Source organism: Urocampus carinirostris, chromosome 5 (genome assembly GCF_059441175.1).
Source record: "Urocampus carinirostris isolate Australia breed hairy pipefish chromosome 5, RoL_Ucar_1.0, whole genome shotgun sequence".
Classification (NCBI taxonomy): domain Eukaryota; kingdom Metazoa; phylum Chordata; class Actinopteri; order Syngnathiformes; family Syngnathidae; genus Urocampus; species Urocampus carinirostris.
This window is the reverse complement of record NC_142353.1, coordinates 22330408-22355543: the sequence shown is the minus strand read 5'-3', so window position 1 is coordinate 22355543 and position 25136 is coordinate 22330408. Positions and strand designations below refer to the sequence as shown.

Below are 25136 nucleotides of genomic sequence, written 5' to 3'. Positions count from 1 at the left end.
CGTTTTAAGACAGAACACAATACACACTCGAGTTGTGAATTTTAAACCTCAAATATGCACGGGATTACTGCAGATCATTTCAAAGGCTTTGTCCTATTTACATGGACTAGGATTTATGTTGCTTCAAAATAGAAACCACAAATATTCGTGACTGAATTTGAATGTCTTTTATTACCGATTTTATTGTTTAAAGTAAACCAATGATTTTTTTTCAGCCCCCACTTCAAACACACTGTTTTTGTTTTTGAAGAAAAATGACGAGTCAGCATTTATTCTTTGTGTCTCTGACGCCTCACTTTGAACGAGTGTCTCCATTCTACGTTTCTGAAATCAGATTTTTGGTACCAGTCGGAGTATTCTCTGCATGTAGACCTAGCCAATGCTGATGCCTCTTATATGTTCTGGACGATAATGGGAAAAAAATGAAATTGCTGTTATCGTGATTGAAATATGAATTTTTTTTAATTCTTCCTACCAACCTACATACCTACCTACCTAACTACCAACCATATCTTAAAACAGCATGGTCTTGTAATGAAAACTGAAGAAAGTTGTGACTGAGTTCTACTAAAATAACATCAAAAAACATTGTCTTTCTTTATATTATTTTAAAAAATACCTCTAGTAGAATATATTCTTCCGTATCAGGCCGTCCAGTAGCGTTAGTGCTAAGCAGCATTGTTTTAACTATTTTTGCGCACTGTTGTTTGTTGTATTGACTATTATGAACTGTTTATATTGAAAGGGCTCAGGAGAGGGCCTTTAGAACAGGCTGGAATTTATTTTCAGAAGTGACTCTCTTCTTGTTTTCCATGCAAGATCAAAATCCATTGATGTCTTCTCTCCTTATTTTGAGTGCCTACTAAACTATAAACTTAACATTCTCAGACGATGCATTTTTGGTAAATTAAATATAAAGTCCATGTTATTGTTGTCATGTGATCAGTTTTACAGGCAACTCTTTGTGGTGTCATTAAAATGCTTAATAGTTGCTTTGGATTGGTAGAATAACCATTGACTAGCTCCTGGCCTGCTGCAAGCACCGTTAAGGGTACTTTTAGAGCGAACTGGATCCCTCCCATTTCTTCAATATTCTCATTTTACACATCGAGAGAAGCCCAAAATCGAAATTACGATGAAAGTTTGATTTTTGTCCAGTCCTACTTCTGATGCAATTGAAATGAAGTGAGCCACCTGGTTGGCTTCGTTTCCCTTCGCTATCTGCCGGTCCCAGCCGCTTGACCTTGTCGCTCAGGGATGAGGACGCTTTCCCTCAGTCGCCCGTAAATCCGTCTCTTGCATTTTTACCTCCAGGATCACAGAACCACTCTGGGTGAGAGTTCTTCTAACTCCTCTTTGCTATCCCCAGTGAACTCTCTCTTCTCCTGCACTGAAATATAAACGTCCTCCTTTCCTCCTTCGTTTGCTCGATCCGCCAGATACAGCTTAGGAGTAGCTACGCCCCAACAGATTTCTTAGCAAACCTTGGTTTCTGTTTCAGAATCAATAATTCATGCCAAAGTGGTGTTAATTATTCAAATGCGAGACTAATATGCACGAAGAATTGCATTAAAAAGATGCTTCTTACCATACTCATCAATGGTGAACATCGTATGTGATACACGTGGAAATAGGCGCGAGCACACATGGGAGACACTTAAGCAAAGGTTGATTTTAATCGGCTTTGACGTCAGGATTGCCATTGCAGATGGTCTGCAGTGATAAAATTATAAGAAGAATTGCTTTCAAAGTAACCAAGGCTAAAACCAATAAGGAAAATACCGTAAAACTGGATATATAAGGCCGTACATAAGGGTACGTCGCCTTTGGCTGCCGAACGCCAATGGCGCTGTACCCTCAACTGTGTTCAACTATGACGTGTTTAGCTCTACTTCAAAAATTTACATCACGTGTTTTAGGATCCTATAACCATCTAATATAGTGTCTACGGGAGCACATAGTAAATATGTCCTCCGGTATACACAGAAGAAAAATTTGAAGGAACGCTGCGTGATGTAAAATGTGAGGTCTATATTTCTAGACAACAGCTCCAGGGCAGTAAATAGTGGAGAATACTGCCTGATTGCAACACAGACATATCCAATCGTCTTTTTGTGTTGGTTGTCAGACTATCCATTCCATCGATCCATTATCTGCACCGCTTATCTTCAGTAGGGTAGCGGGGGTGTTGGAGCCCATCCCAGCTATCTTCGGGCAGTGGGCAGGGGACTCCCTGAACTGGTTGCCACCCAGTCGCAGGGCACACAGGGACAGACAATTTGCTTGCTCATTCACACCTAGGGACAATTTGGACCGGCCAATTAACCGGACATGCGTGTTTTTAGAATGTGGGAGGAAACTGGAGTGCTCGGAGGAAACCCACGCAAGCACGGGGGAGAACATGCAAACTCCACACTGGAGGTTTGATCTCATGACCTCAGAACTGTGACGCACACGCGCTAACCACTGCGCCGCCGTGCTGCCCGTTGTCAGACAATTTTTTTTTCTTCAGTTTTTGTGAAACATTTACTTGTATCTGCACCTTACTGGCTGAAAGTGAAAGCTGCCACACAAGTCTGTCTTATTTCTGTTCTGTAACCAAAGTTAAACAGATAAAACATGTATAACACAATTTGCTCCATTGCAGAAACTCACTGTAAGTAATGAGCAAAGGTCATCCACTGTCCTTTAAACTTCCATTAAACAGTGGCATGTTACGTCAACTCTAATCACAGATCGCGCCACTGGCACAGGTCAGCTTCCTTATTCCTCTATCCCGATGGATAGCGTCTTCAATCACACTTTTTTTGTGTGGTTTCCCTGAGAACTCCTGGTGCCAACTGCGCGCGACGCCACGAGCGATTGACATTTTACTTTTGGCTTCATGTGTTGGTCGCGCTCTTTGGAGGAAAACATCACGGGGCCAATGGCCTCGAGTGTCAAACATGTTTCATTTTGGCACTTGGTCGCCAAATTCGTATGTATGCAGGGTACAGAGGAAAACGGGAATCTGCCCTTTCCCACAACGCATGCGCTCGAAATACAAAGCACCGCAGTGACTTCTGAAAATATTTATGACGCCCTTCTAAAGCAGAAATGTTTTTGCCAACATTATTCATATAAAACATAACAAGAGCAAGACACAAGGTTTTGATGTACATCATTTAATATTTACTACGTTCTCACGATATTACAACTTTTTTCAGAAACAAATCAAGCAAAAGTTTTCAATTTATACATCCCAAACAGCAGGGGACGATATCTATCTTTCTGTATGATCGGAGTCATTGTCAGATCGCTGAAATTTCCTGCAATCCTAAATCCTTAAACAATGACAGCTAAAGTTGGTGGGGACTTTCGCTCAATTTCCAAGTGTGCAATGCTTTTGACTTGCTGTTTTTTATGGTCCCACACGACTGTTTGACAGCCAAGAAGAGCTGCAGAATACGGTCTCTAGTGTGAAGTAGGGGTGATATCAGCCGCTGTTCCAATGTTGGGGATCAAGACCTGCGCAAAAGACATTCCAGCGGCAGAATGCAATTTGGTCTATTACTGCGGCAACCGGCAATCGAAAACAAAAAGAAGACTTTTCATGTGCTTGCTCTGCCTTGATGTCAGGTCGCTGAGGTTTCCTTTAATCCTCGAGAAACGATAACAAGTGAATGCAATTGCATTAACAAATGCGTTACTACAGCAACCACCAAAGACACCAACACAAAAAGACAAATCTGTGTTGCAATCTGGGAATATTCTCCATAATATGGTACCCTGGTGCTGTTGTCTAGAAATATGGGGCTCACATTTTATGCCACGCAGCCCACATTTGTGCTTTCTTTTGGCGCAGTAGTAAATAGGTGCACCTCTACGTACTTGCTATCTAACTCTGTAACAGTAGCTATTTTAAATAGTTTCACTATTAGTTTCACTAACATTAAAGGCGCCGCCGCGAGCGGCAGCCTCTCCAGCAGCTCCGTGTTATTGCGCTCTTTTTGTGATTTATTGTTTTTATTATTTGCTTCTATCTTCTGTGTTTTTCGTCCTGTTTGACAACTACACTTTGGATTACTTTCTATCCAATGGTTTTTTTGGTTGTAACGCAAGGAATCAACTCTTTGCCCTGAAGAATTCTCGTGCCGGCGTGATTCCCCATTTACCGGACGAGGTGAAGGGGCCCTATTGTGGCAGCAGAGCCGGAGCTAAGGTGAAGGCTAAGCGGCTAGCGGCGATATAAGCCCTCGGAACCGTCCGTAATCATAGGAAATGTGAACTCTCTACCAATAAGACCGACGAACTGGCTGTGCTGGTGAAAAACATCAAAGCGCACAAGGAGTGTTTGCTGTGTTTTACGGAAACGTGGCTCACGTCTAGCATCCTGGACGCTAACGTGAAGCTACCTGGCTTCAGCGCTGTTAGGGCAGACAGAGACACAAAAGCCTGCGGGAAGCCGAAAGGAGGCGGACTCGCTATCTACGTGAACACGAGGTGGTGTAACCCTGGGCATGTAAACACAAAGATTTCCATCTGCTGCATGGACGTCCAACTTTTGGTCTAGCGTGTGACGTCATCCACTCCGCTGTTGCTAAACTACAAACACAGCCCCCCGAGGCCATCCTGTTAATCTCTGGGGACTTCAATTACGTGACTCTGGATAGAACACTTCGTGCTTTCTTTATTATTTTATTTTTCTACACAAGGATACTGCTGGAAGTGTGAATTTCCCTACGGGGATGAATAAAGTATCTATCTATCTATCCATCTATCTAAACACAAAGATTTGACGCAACCCACATTTGCGCTTTCTTGTGGCGCACTAGTAAATATGTGCACCTCTACGTAATTGCTATCTGACTGTAACAGTAGCTATTTTGAATAGTTTCACTATTAGTTTCACTAACATTAAAGGTGCCGCTGCTGTCTGTCTGTCTGTCTATCTATCTATCTATCTATCTATCTATCTGAAAACGCGTGGTAAAGGAAACTTGGAGGAGAGCTGAAAATGGCTTCAGGTGTTCTGTGGCAAGGCGAAACTTCACAGACTAAAAATGATGACTCCATTCCACTTGTAGCCTGAAGTAGCGAGGCCTACATCTGTGTTACAGGTTTATCTCAAGGGAAACGCGGTGAAGTCGAGGCTGTCTGTCCCAGAGGATCGTGCGGCAGGTGCCGGCTGAGAGCGACTCATTTTGAGGTAATTAGGAAAACAGACGAGACTCATTGGAAGCAGCAGCCGCTCTGACGTAGATGTCCGCACATCACTAGCCCTTCGTTGCATTTCCCATATAGCTCCTCTCTCCCTGTTTTACCACCTGGTCGCTGTACTGCAGAATTGCTCACAAGCTTGTTAACATTATTACCATCATTATGTCCTACGGTGCTCTCATAAGACAAATTCTCAGGTCTTGTAAGAGCTTCTGAAAGTAGTGTCCTGTGTATTTATGGTGTCGGCACAGCGTAAGGAGGCGATTGTGTGTGATTCTCACGATGTGTTTTGGGCTTTTGCGACCAAACACTGCCGTGCTCAGCGAAAAAGGCTGCAAACGAGATATCTCGCATGAAAGTGCTTTTATAGCAGTCAAATAGCGTTCAGGCCAGGCTTTCACTGACTATTGATTTGTTTTTTGCGTTCGTGTACTTTTTATTAATTTTAATAAAGGGGAAGAAACAGTGAAAAGCTGGGATGTTTGTGAATCCCTCCCAATTTCTTTAGGCATTTAAAAAATACATTTCAAATAAAAACCTGTTTTACATTCGAATATTACATTAGGAATGCACAATAACTGTTATTTCATACAATGCCAGTAACCCACAACATCCTACTTTTAAGGACAGATACAAAAGATCGGAGAATCCCTTTGTTTGACCAAGAATCTCTTTGACTGTAAATTGCCTTTCATCACTGCTATTCATCGCAGTTCACCCTTATAGCTGATATAATTAAAACACATGCAAACTATCACAAAATATCCCAATCCTTCTCGATTGGTTTGGACACATGGAGAGGATGGATGAGGAGTGAATGTTGAAGAGGATCTACAGAGAAGAAGTCAATGGAAGGAGACCAAGAGGAAGGCCGCAATTGACGTGGATGGATGGTGTTATGGGTGCCTTGCAGGAAAGAGGTCTAAATATATTGGAAACTCGTGCTCTAGTTGGTGATAGGAATGAGTGGAGAGGTGTTGTGAAAGGATAGTGGGATTTTTGGATGCGTTCTAAGGGATGGGCAGGGCACCGTTATGATGCGGCAGGGGTAAACCAGTGAAAGCTGTCACACCCTGCTGTTGAACAGAAACCTCAGCTCGTAAAAAACTGAAACTACTATGAGCACTAAAAGGTGCTCATCAACCATACCTTTACGATATCCCACCTTAGCCAAAATATTTTCTGGGTTCCAACATGAGCTATATACACAGGCTGGAAAGTGCTGGATTGAAAAGACAACCAGAAGCAAGGCAAATACCCATGTGTGTCCCCTTTGAACTAAATTTAGGTTAGACATTGTTTAAATCATGTAAGTGAAAGTCAATGTGCCCTTTAGAAGGTTTTCCATTGCCCCTGAGTTGATCTTGATAGATTATTGTGTCATACATCAGGAATTTTTTTTTTTTTTTTCACTTTACGATACTCCTCCCCATTTGGCGTTTGCAATATGCCTCATGGGAGAGACAAATAAAATTTGGAACAAGGTCTCTGGTCAGATGACACCAAAGATTTGGGATGAATGCAAAGCCTTACGTTTGGCGTAAGAGTAAAACTGCACATCACCCTGAAACCACCATCCCCACTGTTAAACATGGTGATGGTAGCATCATGCTCCGGGGATGCTTTTCTTCAGCAGGGACTGGGAAGATCATTAGCGTTGATAGGGAAATGGATGGAGCCGAGTACAGGGTGATTCTGGCAGAAAATCCGAGTCTGCAAATGATCAGAGAATGGGGAGCAGGTTTGCCTTTCATAAGGACAATGCTAAGGACAACCCTAAACATAAAGCAAAAGCTAAAATGGAATGGTTTAAAACTAACAATATAAAGATGTTGGAATGGCCAAGCCAAAGTCCAGACCTATATCCTATAAAAAAATTGTGTAAATATTTGAAAAACACCGTGCACAAGCAATCACTACCAAACCTTAAGGAACTTGAGGGGTTTTTAAGGGAGAATGGGCAGATATTTCCGTGCAAAACTTAAAGACATACCCAAAGAGACTTTTGGCTGTGATCGCTGCAAAAGGAGGTTGTACAAAGTGTTGAACCAAATACCTGCTAAACATTTTTTTGCAAGCCCTTCTTTTGAATTCTATATTTGTTAGCACACGTCCACATTGGCTTTGAAATCGAATAATAGGTTTGTATTGGAATATGTTTTTTGAGTGTTTTAGTAGTGTGTATTGATTCTCACTATACCTTGATGGGAGTAGCCTTGGAAGAAGAGCTAATTAGAAGAAGAGCAGATAAACAAAGAAAAGAACCTTGGTGGAAATAATCAAAATTTTCCCCGCACAACACGAACTTACACACTGTGAATACTGGTAGAAAAAACATTGTTGGATCGTTTTGTGAAAAAGTTGTTTCAACAGTTTCCTTGTGTGTAACACTTAAACGGACGAACGGAGGAGAACAGGGTCAAAGAAACCAAAATGGCAGCAGAACAAACCTCTCCTTAAAACAAAAAAGCCCATAAAAAGGTTACTCATTAAAACTTCATTCTTGTCCTCATTTCTAAAATCAGAGCGGTCGTTTTAGTTGCGCCTATACTTTTTGGGACAACCTTGAAACTCATTTAACGTTGGGGGCTGGAGGTAGGATCAGGCCAGATATTAAAGATTGCCCGGTACTAGAATTAAAATCACTCGATTTGCAGGGTTGGAGCAAATCCCAAATGTTATATTTTAACTGTGAGTACTTACGAGAAGAAGCAAAAGGTGGGGTGCCTCAGTCATATCTGGTCACAGCACTGCTCCAAGAAAAGGGCGGGGCCAAATAATTCATGTGCTTGGGCCATGCTCTGGCTCTGTGCTCCTGTTTAGTAAATAGCTTTTAGCTTACAGCACTTTCTCTGTTTTATCCAGATCATTTATTTCATACCAAGTGTTCTGAGCCTTGTATCCATGCTGTTACGGAAGGCAAAGAGGTTAAAGGAAATCAGCAAAAAGTGCTCTGCAAACAGTAGGAAGGGAGAAAACGCGCAAGATAAACACAGTCCAAAACTTAGGACTGGAAGAACAAAGCAAGTCTTTTTTGGGCACAAAACCGGTGTCATAGAGTCAGGAAATAGGCAAGGGCGAGCGGTAACTGTATGGAAAGCAACAAACCAGCAGAGGACAATGCCGGCCATTTTATATAGGGTGGTTAAATAACAATTTATATACTAATGTGTGTATCTATCTGTCCCTCTCCCGACTTTACCTTCACAGCTTGAGTCACTTGTCTCGATTTCCCTCACATACTGACATTTACTCTTCACTATTTAAACAATCTGTCTGCTTGGCTCCGTGCTAGTTCGTTGTCTCCATGTCACGTCCCAGGTACTCTTGTCTTAGCCTGTTGTTATTCCAGTGTACTGATCACTTGCCCATCCATCAGGATCACGAGTACCGCCTGACGAACATTTGGACTGTCGCCTCCGCTGCTTGTGTTTACTGGCTCACCTACCCCTGGCCTGCCTCTTGGGTCATGATTGTTGCCTTGCTACCTGACTTCCGGTGTACAGAATCAATCCAGAATAAAAGACCACGGCTTTCTAATAGATTAATATTCTGTTTTTCTGGACTTTGCTTCCGCACCAAACCAAGTGGGTTTTTGACCAAGCAAGAGAGCTACAGGGGCTTAACCAGAACGTAAAAATTGACATTTTGGGCAATTCAGCTTGGGTTGGGCCCTGACTCATGCTCGGGTTTAAGATCCTACTTCTACGAATGTCTTCTTATGCGTATAGTTTTTTTCATGACAGCTAATCTGAAAATGGCTGGCACAGAATGAGATAATCTCATTCCCTTCTCCCTCACACACTTGTGTGCGGGAGGCACGCATCACCAATCACACCTACTCCCTGACACTGAAGGTAATCCACTTCCCACAAATCCAAATTCCTTCAGCCAAATCCCACTTATGTTTAGTATTTCATGTTCATTGCATGCATAGTCTGTTCGTGGCCTCAGGTAGTCAAGCATTGCAAAGAATTCGGCGGTGTCTTTTTAGCACTGTTTACTTATTCATGAACTTTAACTCAAGCATTCATGAGTTTGAAGTCATTGCTACAATTCTCCAGCGATTGTTAGAGGACAGTCAGCTCTAATTTTGGACTTACCAGCCTCAAACATTTTGGTGTGTGTATATATATAACAATTTGTGTGTGTCTTTCAAACACAGCCCCCCAGAAAAAGTTAATTTTAAGTTAACTTAGCTTGTTTATCACATTTATTTTGAAGGAGACTTTGAGGCAGGAAATGACATCACCTGGGTAGCCGTTATGGTTCAGGGTTTAAACGTTCTCATTTCACACATGGCAGCATGTAAGTTTCTAAATATATTGTATTTTGTTTTATTTCATTGAATTTGCTAATTGCTTTGTGGATTTTGTCGACCGTTTGTGGTGTGATGTCAGACTCGCTACATTTTTGTTGTATGCTTCAGTTTTACTCTGGTTTTGGAATAAAGTGGAGCTTGGACACTAAGCTTGACTCAGCACTTTCTTTCTAAAAGGGGTTAAGCTGCTGGTAAAATTGCTTACCACAGACACAAGGAGAGCAGAACAGGTCTGGTGCTGTGTCGTTTTGAGTACTTTGTTATTACTGCCGTTTGTTTTAAGTCCTTGGTGTCATGATTACTGATGCGAGGCACCCGAGTCCGCCCCTTTGGCGCCAACTGCCTGGGACACTGATTGGCTGCTTATCTCTTTTTAAACCCCCGTGTTCCTTTCACCCATTGTCAGTTTGTCTGCGAACTTCAGCTCCACGCTAGGCAAGCTCTGTTTGACTCCTGACTTAATCCTGCCCTGTTTCCTGTCTGATTACTGGTGCCGACCTCTTTTCTGAACCCGTATACATTTTTGCTCCTCCGTCCCGGCCATCGACCTGCTTTTTCACGCTCTCGACACTGCCTTCGCTCGCCACGGAAGTGCCACTTCAGCGCTCCAAGCGTTCTGCTACCCGTGACCGACGATCACCGGATCGTGGGTGCAAGCCCTCCTTCTAAATAAAGCTGAGTAAAACGAACGCAAGTGGGCCCTGTCTCAGTTTCTGGTCTTTGACACTTGGTCATCCGTGTTTGCTTTCTCTTGGGATTTGTTCCGAGTTTGGTTTGTTACTTTCGTTTATTTAACCACCTTATTTTGATGACACACCTCCCTTCTTGATTCTGCTTCCCTGTATTTGGGTCCACCACCATAAAAACTTTGAAAAAAAAAAAAGTTAACACCTTTTTAAATCCTATTCCTTTGTTTAGAATAGAGGAATAGAATAGAATATTCCTTTATTGTCATTGTTACAAAATGGGTTAACATATTGTGACAACGAAATTGGGCATGACACTCCAGTTTTACACATTTACAGTGAGGTATGAGTAAGGTATAGGAACACAGAAGATAAGGTTATGAAACAAGGGGGATAAGGCAATAGTTATAATTTACATGGTATTTACACAAGAAATGTCGGCATGTGGGATGTGACATACAGTGTTATCGTGATACCGTTGGTATCGTAAGGGTTGTGCAATATTGCATTTGGTGCAAAAGTCATCATAGCGCAAAAAAATAGTCAGCATATGCATTGGTACAAACATAGTCATCATAGTACAGAAAAAAGAAATTGTGCAAGGTGAGCAGTAAACAGTGCAGTCGACATGTGCAAGAACAAGACATGAGTAACATTATATTCGTATGAGGTAGTGTTGGCAAGAGTTTTCAGTTTTTTTGTGCGGTGTCTGTTTTGAGCAGTGAACAAACATAGTGCAGTCAGCATGTACGTGAGTACCATTTTACATTCGTGTGAGGTAGTTTTTTGCAAGAGTTTTCAGTTTTTTGTGCGGTGTCTGTTTAGGGTGGTAATGGCTGTGGGGAAGAAACTGTCTCTGAGCCTGTTTGTTTTTGCTTTGCGTGACCTGTAGCGCTTGCCGGAAGGCAGCAAGTCGAAGAGGTGGTGGCCGGGGTGAAAAAAGTCCTTGATGATGTTTTCTGCTCTGCTGAGGTAGCGAGAGCAGGCAATGTCCTCCAGACTGGGCAGACAGCAACCGACGATTTTCTGGGCTGTTTTGATGACCCTCTGGAGCTTTTTCCTGTCTGCTGCTGTGCACCCAGCATACCACACTGTAATGCAGTATGTTAGAATGCTCTCTCCGCTGTGGCTTTGTAAAAGGACTCCTGCAGCTGCTGTTTTAGATTATTTTTCCTGAGCACTCTCAGGAAGTGCAGTCGCTGCTGGGCCTTCCCTACCACCGCTCTGGTGTTTGCAGACCAGGAGAGGTCGTCGGAGATGTGCACACCCAGAAATTTGAAGGAGTGGACTCTCTCTACCCCATATTCTTTTATGATGAGTGGTTCTGGATTCCTGCCATTCCTTTTGAAATCCAGAATCAGTTCTTTTGTTTTTAGTTGTTAATTTAGTTTTTTTTATCCTGCCCACGCTTGATTCCCGGTCCCTTGACACCTGTGTGTGCCCAACTCTAGTATCCTTCTAGCTGTGAGTGTATTCTTTACTGTTTTTTTGGTTTATCGCTTCCTTCCCCTTCTGCCATGTGCGGAGCGCCTTTCGTGAATTCCCTATACACCTTACGTACATGCTCCATAGCTTTGTAATTTTGCAAGAATGCGTTTTGGTAGAAGCTGGCTATAAGTGTGCAGTCATGCATGTAGAGAGGAGTTTTTCATCCTGTTGTATGACTTTCAGGTCGTGCGTCTCCTTGACAGAAAGTCCTCGACGTCATTGAAAGTGACACGAGGTCCTGGCTTGTTTATTAACCGCCGACAATCTCATTTACAACACATGCTGGGATCTTCGTCCCTTTGGTGTGCATCCAAATTTTGCGACAAGGAGGCGTGTGTACGGTAAGTGTGATGGACGAGATGAATGCCCATAAATCCATCTTTCGTTTATTTAATTAGGAAAAACTAAGCTTTTCCAAACTGGCGCTTGGCTGCATGGTGGCCTTGAGCCAGTCAAAGACTTTAGCCGGACTTCAAAGTGCTGTTCATCTTCCTTAATTTAGAAATGTTTGCTATTAGAAATTTAGCACCTCCTTTGCCATCTGGCCAGCACTCAATTAATTTGCAAATTAATTAAGCATGCAGAGGTCAATGATGTATGGCGACTACTCAACTACAGGGCTTTTGATGTCAATAAATCAGCAAAGAATTCAAGTTGAAGCTTGTAGTGCCAATGATGCTGGCAAGAATTAACCGTGGCATCATTTTTGTCCATGTAACCCTCCCCGAAAGAAAGAAAACGAATATTTGTTAGCTTGCCATGGTTGCAGCAGAAAACGCAATGGCTGCTGGCGTTATCGCGATTATCTATCTAAAGCCTTAATGTAGAATAGAATAGAATGGAATAGAATAGAATATACCTTTATTGTCATTGTTACAAAATGGGTTGAACATATTATGACAACAAAATTGGGCGTGGCACTCCAGTTTCACATTTAACAGTGAGGATAAAAAAAAAAAAAGATAAAGGAACAAAGAAGATAAGGTTATAATTTACATAATATTAACACAAGAAATGTGGGCATGTAGGATTGTTACCAGTTTGATATGTTTTGGGGAGGTTTTTGTAATATGTAGATATGTCACTGCCAATATTTAGTCATTATTATACACGTTATTTATAACTGATTCATTTATTGAGTCGTAATTATGTAACTTCAGTTGCCCTGGAATAGGAGGGAGAAGTTTAACTTGGGACCAGGAGAAGATGGCCTGTAACAAGCCATCACTGCCAGCACGCCAACTTGAGGGCGTTCTGGTTCACGGTCGAAACACCCAGTGACAGTTGGACAGCACCTGATGGCATCTTCTCTTGGTTGAAAGCTACAATCACTTTTTGGAAAAGGTAGCACTCATTTGTGTATGTTATAACTTGGACAGGTCTGGGTCACCAGCAACTTCCAGGAAAGGCTGGATGGCAACCAAGGAAGATTGGTGACGCTGGAAAGACCGATGACCTCCGGGAAAGACTTGCACGGGTGTGTGAGGCTAGCATTCCCACTCACAGTACTTGCAAGAGGGCACCAAGTATTGCTACAGGATACAACCATGAGCAATACCCCCAGAGTTTCATGAGAGGGGGGATGAGAGACTTGGGAGGACGGATTCAACTGTAACGGCTAAGAACACAGACAACGAGATGGCTTACCCAAACCACACTAACCTGGGGTTGTGTTAGAAGTGAAGTGCCACTGGAGGAAAATATGCATAAACGCATGGAGCCTCATGATACATCAACCCTTTTCTATTGGAGAGGGGAAAACAGATGCAGCGCATGGTGGAAACACTCAGCGAGACGTAGGAGGACCAGTCTGGAAAGCACCCCACAGTACAGGAGACCTCTCTGCATCAGCCACACCCCTCGACCACAGAATCCCCTCTGACACAACCCTGGTGGAGGAAGCCGGCTCTGTAATAGGGGGGACAAGTTTAGCTGGGGAACAGGAAAAGACTGGCCATCATTGCCGGCCCGCCAACTCGAGGATGTTGAGGTTCAGGGTTGAAACAGCTGGACAGCAACTAATGACATCTTCTCCTGGTTGAAAGCTACAGTCACTTTTTGAGTGACTGGAAAAGTTAGCACTAATTTGTGTATGTTATAACTATTTTATTATAAAATATCATTCTTATTTCTTTGAGTAGTTTACACAATGACAGACTGGAAAGATCAATTTCAGCTCACAAGATGTCAAAACAAGCACATTCCTGTAAAGATCACACTTAAGTCCTAAAAGTCTGTTCTAACAAAAGACAATTCATTTTTTTAATGGTTGAGGGGCTTTAGTAAAACCTACCCAAAGATGTTGTGGAGGTCATCAGTAGAATAATGCTCCATTCAAGTGTATGTCTGACTTGTTCCTCTAAGCTGTGTGTGTGTGCACAATTGCGCACTGCCCAGACCGCCTCGGCGCACAAGAAAAGCCATCCTGCGTGTAAAAATCAAGGCTCGAAATTATAAAGGTAATTCACCGGTATATTGGATTTGCAATTAAAGTTCCCACTGAGGTGTTTACAGCGTGGCCTTTTAAAGTCAATGTCATCATTAGATTGAGAAAAATAAGGCAAGCCTGCATGTGGACTTTTTTTTTGCAAAAGAGGGTTGAATCCCACTGAGGTGTTTACAGCATGGTCTTTTAAAGTCAATGTCAGCATTAGATTGAGAAAAATAACGCAAGCCTGCATGTGGACCTGTTTTTTTGCGAAAGAGAATTGAAAAGTGGGGGTTTGGGGTAAGCAGGGGTCCATTTTAAACATAGTGACGTCCTACTTATGAAAGACTCAAAGGCATTTGAACGTGATAGTGTTTAAAGTTTAAAAATCAGTAGACACTCAAAATAAGAAAATCTCAATGGATTTATAACTTGCAAAGAGAGCTCAAATTTCAGATAAGAAATTCCAACTTGTGCTAAAGGCCCTCCTACGATCCCTTTTTCGGATTAAAACCTCTTGGTTACAAAAGCAGATAAAGAGTTTGTGAATCAAAGAGCAGTAACACAATTGGCCAATCGAGATAATGATGTAAAGAGTTCATTCTGCAATAGTCAAAACAATGAACAACAGTGTGCAATGGTAGTCCAAACAAACTGTCATCCTAAGCGATTTCCTTCGCAGGTTTCTAATATTAAAAAGATATATTTTTCCAACTATAATTAGAACTCAACGTGATCCTGTTGTTCCCCCGGTACAACATCCACATCTCTTCTAGTGCGCGGTTGCAAATTTTCACGGCGTCTCAAAATAGATCAGAACGCTTTACCACCGAATGCAAACCTGTTCGTGTGTTAGCTCGAAATTTTGCGTGAACAACATTGCCTTCGAGATAACACAACAAGTGAGACCATCATGGTGAGTCAAATAGGAGTCAGAGCTCCATGTTTTATTTAAGGTGATGCTTCTATGCTGCATTTTTTTATACTCAGCGTGTTTTCGTTCACAGGAACTCGCTTGACGATCCGTCCATCTGCTTGGAGGGATAACGGTGTCCACAAGGGCTGAAGGACTCGCCCCCATTGAACCAACCAACCAGATACACCATAGCCCCCGCTTTAGGGCAGCAAAACCCATAGACCAAAGTCAGTTTTCTTTAGGGCCGTCAGAGCTCGGGTCTGGATGAGGTGGGGCGAAATTGTTTCTTCCAAAATAAAAATCTCTGATACAAATATTATACTATTCTCAAAGACCGTGATCAATCATTCCAAAATGAACCCGTGATAGGAAAAATTCCTAATGATAAACCTTCATTTTTTAGAATTAAAATTAAACACTCTACAATGCAATGAAATCAAAGAACAAACATTTTCTACAGGCCCAAGCATTTATTTAGCCAGTAAAATTGGTATACACAGTAAACATTTTTTGTTCATGACTAATAACAACTAATTTCGTTTCAGTGAAGCCAATCAAAATGCAGAACACAAGCGCGATGCAAATTCGTGAAATAGCGAAACCATGAAAACTAAACTGCCTTATAGCGAGGGATCACTTTTTTCCCTACACAAAATAAATTAGACAGTATTAGATATAGTAAGTAAATAAATAAGTCCGGAATAAATACACTCAACGAAAAATCAGCAAACAAGTAAATAATTATGTACATTGCTGTCAGAATCAGAACAGAAACAGGACCCAATCGCGTGACGTTCTCACACAAGCCTTTTATTTTACGGGAAATGGGGAGTCATGCACGTTAGGAAGCCGGTCTGGCGTGGAAGGACAGGAAGCCAGAGACCGACAAGACCGATTCCAATTGCCCGAGTTGATATCGGACAGATGGGGTCGACACCGGACAGGAAGGGACAGACAGGATTGCTAACAAATCAGGATATCAATAATTAACAGGAGAAACTAGACGGGAACGAAAACTGGAGAAAATAATAAACAGGACCAAAATAGACGAAAACAAAACTGGTACCCGAAATTAAACAGGACAAAAATAAACGGGAACAATACCGGACTGGAGATATCAACAGGAAAACATGACCGAGTCAGAACCCACGTCTTGTGGGGCAGAAGTTCGTTTGACAGGGTGACAAAAAAGCAAGAGAGCGCTGAGCTTAATCTAGAAGGAAAGCCAATCTCAACGAGACCAATTGGGCACCATGGCAATCGTGACACACATGGGCGTGACCAATTGGGCGCCATGGCAACCATTACAATTTCCTCCACAAAATTATTTAAAAAAACTAGGTTTAATAAGGAATGAGCTGTATCATCCCAGCCAGTGACGTATTTCAATATTACAACAACATATAAATGGAAGCTGTGACCTCCATCTAAAACCCAGACCAGACCTCAAGATGCACTGCCGCATGGAAATGTGTGGCAGGGATGAAAGAGAAAGAAGGATTGGAAAGGGCTAGGGGTTTCCCCAGGGAGCTTCATCCACTGCATCAATTACGGAGGACCAGCTTTTGAGAAACAAAGGAGGGCGTAAACCTAGCTGAGCACGCAGCCGCTCCTTTGTCGCAAAACTGATTCAAATGTAATTCGAATTTAATGACACAATCAAACCAATCACGCGTCGTTTATCGGCTCAAAATCTAATGTTTTGTCTTCGGGTTGTTTACGTCTAGAACCTACTAGTGCTGGTGCGGATGCAAAGTGCAGAAACACAGACTACTGCAGAAAGCGGAGGGCTTTTATTTGAGCATGGTTTCGTACACAGGAAGACAGGTAGCGAGGCCACAACGATGCAGGCGAAGGGTTGATGTTCCACAAAGTCCAAACAGCGAGGGCAACCGTCCAAGAGTAAGTTGGGCGGCACTCAAAATCCAGAACAGCAGGGAAGGGATCGGTACACTGGAATAACAAGATGCTGAGACAAGAGTACGTGGGATGTGACGTCAAAGACAACGAACTAGCACGGAGCCAAGGAGACAGAGTGCTTGAAAAGTGAAATGAGATAATTGTGATCGTGGGGAAATCAAGACAAGTGACAGCTTTAAGGAGACTTAAACCCAGAAGATAAGTTAAGACCAATTGCGAAAGAGAGGGATGGAACCTGAGTGTGGATTGTGACAGTTACCACAGTTTAGCCTTTCATGCCACGGCAACATTTTTTTTTCTATCATGTGAAATTTAACATTGATGAATGGGCACCTGCAATAAATAAGCTTTAATGCCTCGCCCCCTTTCCATCAATAGTTGATCAAAGGCTGTTGTGTATCACATGCATGTGTCTATGTGGTGCTGGACTATTTTGGAATGATTTTGGAAAACCAAGCATTTACTCCACTTTCAAAATGACTCACCTCATAGTACATGAAGTTCAAATTCCAGCTACAAAAGTGAGTAAACCTTTAGTGGACCTACTCCGGAATTATTATTCTTCAGCCATGTTTCTTCTTTTAAACCGCACAAATTATCTCTTTTAATCTTAAGTATTCATTTTTTGAGACATGCGTTCTTCGATTAGTGCTCATTTTTTGATGGATTATTCAGGTCAGTTTGACAACAAACTCTAAATATGGACAAAATCCGAACAGATATTAGACTCTAAATACGCTGTTTTTCTGGTAACCCAGTTTCGGTCACATAAAAGTCTCAGATTTTCTTCAAATTGTGCTGAGTGACCTGTAGTACAGTGCGCCCTGTGCGTGATGTAAAGCAACGGGCATACATAAGCCTGTTGCTCAATTCCGATTTTTGGGTGAAATAGCATATTTTTGTGAGATCCTTTACATTTCCAACTAAATGTGACTTGTATGTGATTTCCTGTGACTTTTATGCCATCTCTCTTTGGATGCCACATTATCCCGCACAAGAGTACTCATAGACGCTAACGCCCTAGCGTATATAGAAATTTGATTTATTGTGCTACCGGAGGCTGCAGAGTTGTCTCCGCAAATATGATTTAAATCATTTCATTTTTCAAAACAACACAGGGCACCCGCACCCGATCGGGCGGTGCGCCCTGTGTAGTGTTAGATACAAAATAGAACCAACTAGGAGGAATGCGCCTTTTAACAGGGTGCGCGCTATGGTCGTGAAAATAACATACTTTCAGCGACACCGACTCCCTATCCTCCTCATTCTTCTCTCTCTTCTCCTCCTCTTTGTTTTTATTTTTCCTATTCTCCTCCTACTTTTTCTCTTCCTAATTCCTTCTTATCCTCCTCTTTCCCCTATCTTCTTTCTTCTTAGCATCCTCCTCCTTTACTTCATCCACCTTATCTTCTTCCCTGCCCTTCTACTTGTTGTGCTGCTTCTCATTACTCTTATTATGCATACTATCGCTCTTCCTCCTCTTCTCCTACCTGTTCTTCTTGAGAATCTTCTGCTGCTCCTTTCTACTTCTTCTCCTGCTCCTCCTACTGCTCTTTGTTTCATCCTCCTCCATTTTGTTCTTCCGTCTCCTTTGAAACCATTCCTTTGTGCACTTTGATTGGAATTCTTGAGTTGTCTTTACTTGTGTTCAGTTTAAAGTCATGACTTGATGTGCAGACTATAAATATTTCAATGAGTATCTTTTATACCCAGAGCTAGGTTAGCTAATTGACCCAATTTGGTATCATTTGAACCTTGCAGTTTTAAAATGACTGGTTGTGTTGGCCAAAGTTTCGAATCTGTTTTTTGGGCTGCAGAACATTTGATGCTTTCGAGGAGAGGGCCTGGTCCGGGCAAAAAATGTCAATTGTTAAGTCAGGCCGGTCGGGCTTCTCTCTCTCTCTCTCTCTCTCTCTCTCTCTCTCTCTCTCTCTCTCTCTCTCTCTCTCTCTCTCTCTCTCTCTCTCTCTCTCTCTCTCTCTCGCGTTTTTTTTCTTTTCTTTTTCCTTTCATAAAGGATCTACCTAGCATGCACTTACTTTTACTCAAGTAATTATTTAGATGAAGAAAATGCTTATCAAACTATCAGTTTACCTCAAAATCACTAAATCCAAATACATTTTCCTCCTCACTGTTTTGGGTAAAAGACACTCGGTTTCCTCCTTCCACCTTCCTCTCATCAGGCGTCATTTCTGCTTTCTGCCAATAGCAAACAAATCTTTCACTCTGTGCAGTTGATTTTCTTTTGGGTGCCATTTTCTTCAGTTTCACTTTCGTTGGCTGCACGTCGTCAAAATGCGCATATCGGCGCCAAACTGTTAATTTAGGTGCTCCATTTACAAGCTAACCCCAAGCTGCGTAGTTCAGCCAAAACGCATAGATTGGCGCTGATTTATGCACGGCCAGAGTAAAGTTCTGTGTTTACTTCGGTGGCAAATTAAAGCTTTGGTATTATTTCTGGCTCACTTTTCAAATCCAGTTAATTCGTAGGGTTTGGGTGGGTTCGGTTTCATATACCCGCAAATCGGGTCGTGTCGGGCCACATTTTTTAAGCCCGATCTTATCTCTCCTGTCCACCTACTAATGATGTGTTTTGCGACTTGTCGTTTTCTCCTTCAGTCAAGCGCTTTGAAAAAGCACACAAAGGTCAGAGTTGGACACTTCCTGTCAAGTGTGACGGGTTACCTCTTACTCAAGTTGTGCAACCCTGTGCCCCCGCCCTGCAAAACGTGGCCAGCTCAAGCTCAGTGGACACAATAACATTCCAATAATAGGTTCAGAGTGGGTGTAAACGGCCATTGTGGAACAATGGGCTCTCACTGGTCATATGATGGTACAGATTGGAGCAATTCATCTCCTCTCCAATGCTCATTTAAATCCTATCAGATTGGGGCTCACGCAGCATTCATATTCATGTGGGCCATTATACGCACACACTTTGTATTTGCATTTGATTTTGTCTGCTGTTTTTGAAAAATCGAATGGTCTGATGGGGTTCTCAAATGGGAACCCATGAAACCTTCTAATCTAACACCTTGTTAGGAATTAAATATCTTAAAATGTATCGTTTACCGAATTGTTCGAATCAGTTATCTGACTCCATTAACCAAACATAACCTTCATTCACCTGACAATGCATGCTCGTTTCTTTCTGTGAAAAGACGGACAAGAGACCGGCATTTCCACACGGGGGCAGATTTAATTTCTTGAATAATAAACTAAGTGAACTCCATCGAATTAGCCGAATTAGTCTTCGTCGAGCCTTTTCTCTCGATTGTCTCTTGTCAATCTTCGATCTTCTGAAGTTCTTCTCTCTCTCTGTCCATGTCTTTTCACAAGCTGGCGTGCCGGCTCCTTCCATGGGCGCGCCAAGAAGGCCCCCCCTGGGCTTCACCACCTCCTTGCCGAAGGGCGTCACGCTGTCTAAAAAAACTCATATCAGCAGAGCGCTTATCAAAACAATGCCCGACGTCCTTGTGCGTCTGGACTTCTGCGTCAGTCCTGTTGTCAACAGAACTAAACAAAACATTCGCATTCAGAACAGCGTGACCTGTAGCTCACTCAGTGAAAATCTTCATTGCATTATATAAATGTAACATGTATTTAATCGTATAAAATATAAAAACCTTCAACTTCTATCCATTATCTGCACCGCTTACCTTCAGTAGGGTCGCGAGGGTGCTGGAGCCCACTACTCCAGCCATCATCAGGCAGTGGGCTGGGGACACCCTTAACTGGTTGCCAGTCACTGGGCACACAGAGCCAGACAACCACTCGCTCATTCACAGGGACAATTTGGACCGGCCAATTAACCTGACATGCATGATTTTGGATTGTGGGAGGAAATCGGAGTGCCCAGAGGAAACCCACGCAAGCACGGGGAGAACATGCAAACTCGACACAGGAAAGTTTGTAATCCTACACCTACTAAATGAAATTGTAGGCAAGCTTCCTCATTATTATTATCTTGTGTCATCGTCACGCTCAATCTTTACCGCTCTCTCTCCCCCTCTCTCTCTTTCGACTTTAATTGGTAACTTCTGGCAGTACTTCTATTTGTAAAACAAATAAATGGGGTTTGGGTTTGTTCTATGGTTAAATGGGTAATTGAGTATTTAACAAATAAATAAACAGAGGTTTCACAGGTTTTGACAATTGAAAACCGTTTTAGAACCCAACCTAAGTGAACAACGGCTGATTCATGTACATTACCTCGGCATTTATTTGAGGAACTGTTTGGATTTGAAGGTTTATCACTTTTCACCCCAATCACAGCTGGAACTCACTTGCTATCCTTTCATTCATCCATTCATTATCCTCCGCTAATCAGAGGTCAGGTAGAGAATCCCAGACCTGCCAAACCCCAGACACTTCATCCTGCTCATCTGACTCCTCAGGTGTTCCTAGGCCAGCGTAGAGATGTAGTCCCTCCAGGGTATCCTGGGTCGTCCCGAGGACCTCATTGCTTGTTGGACATGATCAGAACACCTCCTGAGGGATGCGTTCAGGAAGCATCCCTATCAGATGCCTGAGTCAGCTATGCTGGTTCCTCTCAATGCTGAGGAGAAACAACCCGACACCGAGTCCCTCCCGGATGACCGAGCTTCTCACCCTATTTTTAAGGGAGAACCCAGCCACCTGCAGCGGAAACTCCTTGGAGCCGCTTGTATCTGGGATCTTGTTCTTTTGGTCATGACCCATATTTCATGACCATAGGTGAGGCTGGTAATGTAGATTGACAAGTAAATCATGAGCTTTGCCTTTCAGCAAGAAGGAGCTTCTTCACCACGACGGATGGTACAATGTCGCTGCACAGATCCGTCTGTCGATCTCCCATGCCATCCTCGTGAACAAGACCCCGAGATACTTGATCTCCTCCACTTGGGGCAAGATCTCATCCCCAACCTGGAGGGAGCATGCCACCAATTTTCGGCTGCGAACCGTGGTTTCAGACTTGGAGGTGGTGATCTTCATCCTGGATGCTTCACACTCAGCTGCAAACCGCTCCAGTGAGAGCTCAAGATCACGGCTTGAGGAAGCCAACAGCACCACATCATCTGCCAAAAGCAGAGATGCAATGCTAAGCCCCCCAAACCGGATCCCCTCCGCACCCATGGTGTGCCTAGAAATTCTGATTGAAATGAACATATTTGGCGACAAAGGGCAGCCTTGGTAAAGTCCATCTCCTACTGGAAACAAACTCGACTTACTGTCGGCAATGCGGACCAAACTCTGGCACCAGTCATTCAGTGACTGCACAGCCGAAGGCGAATCACGTTTCCCAGCCTTCCTGGTAAGATACTGGAGAGGAGGGTCTGCGAGTAAGTCGATTCTCGGTTTCAGGAGAAGCAGTGTGCTTTTCGTCTGGGCCATGGAACTGTGGAAAAGCTCTACACACTCCGAAGGGTCCTTGAGGGTTCATGGGAGTGTGCCTATCTGGTCTACATGTGTTTTGGGGACTTGGAGAAGGCATTCGACCGTGTTCCTCAGAGAGCCCTGTGGGATTGTGCTCTGGAGGTAAAAAAAAAAAAAACATGATAGAAAATGGATGGATGGATTTTTCACCAAAGCCACCCACTTTTTTCTGCTTGAAATTCCCCATTTTTACTACTTAGTGATGTTTGTAACACACACACGTGAACAAGCACAAAGAAATACACACTTTTTCACAACGGGAGAAGAGACCAGCAGCTGAGGCAAGTCTGATTATTGTGTGGAAAGCAGCAAGTGTGTGTGTGTGTGTGTGTGTGCTAGCTAGGAGGTGCAAGTGACAGATCGGTAGCTAGGCTGATGGGCATGGAGAAGGAGAAAGATGGACAGATTAGATGTTGTTTTGGGCCCGGGAGGCGGTGTTGGTGGCATCTCAAAAATGGCAGCGATGCAGAGGTGCTGTGACGAAGGTCAGGACTGAGGGACGATGAGATAATGCATCCTGTTTAAGTGTGAAGGACGTCAGAGGAATTTTGACAAATGCGCAAGTGTACAGGAACGACATACATTCCCTGACCACTTTATTAGGTATTGCTCGGTGACGAAGCAGTGAGGTTTGCGTCTGTTGAGGCACAGTCAGATTTACAAATAAATGCAGCTTATTTATCGTTTGATTGGCAGAGCAGGAATCCAATATATTTACTGCAGAATTGAAAAAAGAAACGTTTTATTGTTGCCCTATAAATAAGGTCTATACACTGTTCCTTTAAAATAAAAGCGTCATAAGTAGGATAAGCCTCCATTCTGTAAAAGAATGTGTGCATTTATTGTGGCTTGACTTGATGTTGCCTTGCCATTACTAAATATATTGTTTCGGCTGATGAGTGAGCCAAATTCTTGAATCTCAATCCTTGGTCTCGCTATTGCTCTCTGCCATGAGGCAAGGACATTTTGCGCTTCATTCTGCGTCAATGGCCAACAATGCTAGTTATATAGTAATGTTAAATGACAATAAATATTAAAATTAAATGAATATAAGCATCAAATGTATGGGTAAGTTTAAAATTTAGTAGACAATCAATCTAAGGAGAGAATACATCAATGGATTTAGTATTTGCTAAAAGAAGAGCACAAAGGAGAGAGCCTAAACTCTGGATAAGGAATTCCAACCTGTTCTAAAAGAACTCCCCTGAACCTTTCTTGTTATCAAATCTCATCAGATATAAAAGCAGATACACCCTAAAGATATATATATATAAATCCATCCATCCATCCATTATCTGCACCGCTTATCCTCAGTAGGGTCGCAGATGTGCTGGAGCCCATCCCAGCTGTCTTCGGGCTGTGGGCAGGGGACACCCTGAACTGGTTGCCAGCTAGTCGCAGGGCACACAGGGGCAGACAATTCGTTCGCTCATTCACACCTAGGGACAATTTGAACCGGTCAATGAACCTGACATGCATGTTTTTGGAATGTGGGAGGAAACCAGAGGGCCAGGAGCAAGCCCACACATGCATGGGAAGAACATGCAAACTCCACAAGGGGGAGTCTGTGATACTTGTACTCGAAACCTGAACCTATATATACGGAATTCTGAACTCAAAATATACCAACACTCATCTGTGTTCTGCAAAAGAAAAGCACACAAATAATGAGAGCAAATCTGGACTCATCTACTGTGGTCTATGGTTTTGTTCCTAAGCCAAATTTGGTTGCTGTAGATTTCAAGCCGACCATTTTGTCCTGGAGGACATTTCAGAACCACAAGGCCTTGGCCTCTATCCCTTCGTACTTCAGAGCATTGCTATGACAACTTTGGTCACATTCATGAATTTGGTGAGCACGCAACACTTTCAAGTAGGAGAACAGATGGATCAGAGCAACTCCAGAATTTCTCACTTTAGACGTCATTGGATTCCAAAGCATAATGTCTTATAAACAGCAAATATAATAGTGCTGATCCAAAGTTAATCTAATTTTCACTTATTTTCTTTGTTTTAGTTTCCAGAGAGGCATTCAATTCTTTGAGAGAAAAAACAATCTATTTTTTAACGTAGAGCATTTACATAAATAAAAGATATGGTAATAATAAAATAGTTTGCATATGATGATTTGTTTGACTTAATGTCGCTGCTCCTTCCGTTGCACTTACCTTGGCCATAAAAAGGCTGCATAAAACAAGCAGGCTGACAATGAAACACCACTTATAAACAATAAAGATGCATATTCATCGTGGTTTGCAGAGGACAAAGATGTCTATGGAGATTATACTATGTACCATTGTTTGTTTTCCAAACACCCTGCTCACTAGTGCTGGTGGTTGTTTGGGTCACCTGTCAGATCCAAGTTTAATAAAACCGACAAAGAAAATGCACCTTATCAGAGACAGAACGTGGAGGGGATTTGAGTAGCGGGTTCATTTAAGCCTAATGTAGCAGAGTAAGAGTACAGTTTCTTCTTCACAAATATACTCATGTAAAAGTCGAAATTATAGTGATTTTAAAATACTCCTAGAAGTACAAAATATCCAAAAACTTGCTCAAGTAAATGTAACTACCCACCTAAAAAAATTCTACCTATCCAAAAAACATAACCCATCACCCTGCTCAAAATAAGATAATGTTGGAATACTTTTTAAATTTAAATATTAGTTTAAATAAATTGCAACACCCCCAGAAAAAAAAAAGACATCCCAAAGGACAAACCTCATATAATTACAATGGATGGGTCAATCACTGATACCAATT

General features: G+C 42.5%; 1 long non-coding RNA gene across 1 annotated transcript; it reads left to right on the top strand.

Annotated features, from left to right (window-relative positions):
- Positions 1-9482: 9482 nt before the first annotated feature.
- On the top strand, positions 9483-15521 carry LOC148365746 (uncharacterized). Its single transcript, XR_015850425.1, has 3 exons — positions 9483-9507; positions 11878-12035; positions 15130-15521. It is a non-coding gene; the product is annotated as an uncharacterized LOC148365746 (long non-coding RNA).
- Positions 15522-25136: the final 9615 nt, after the last annotated feature.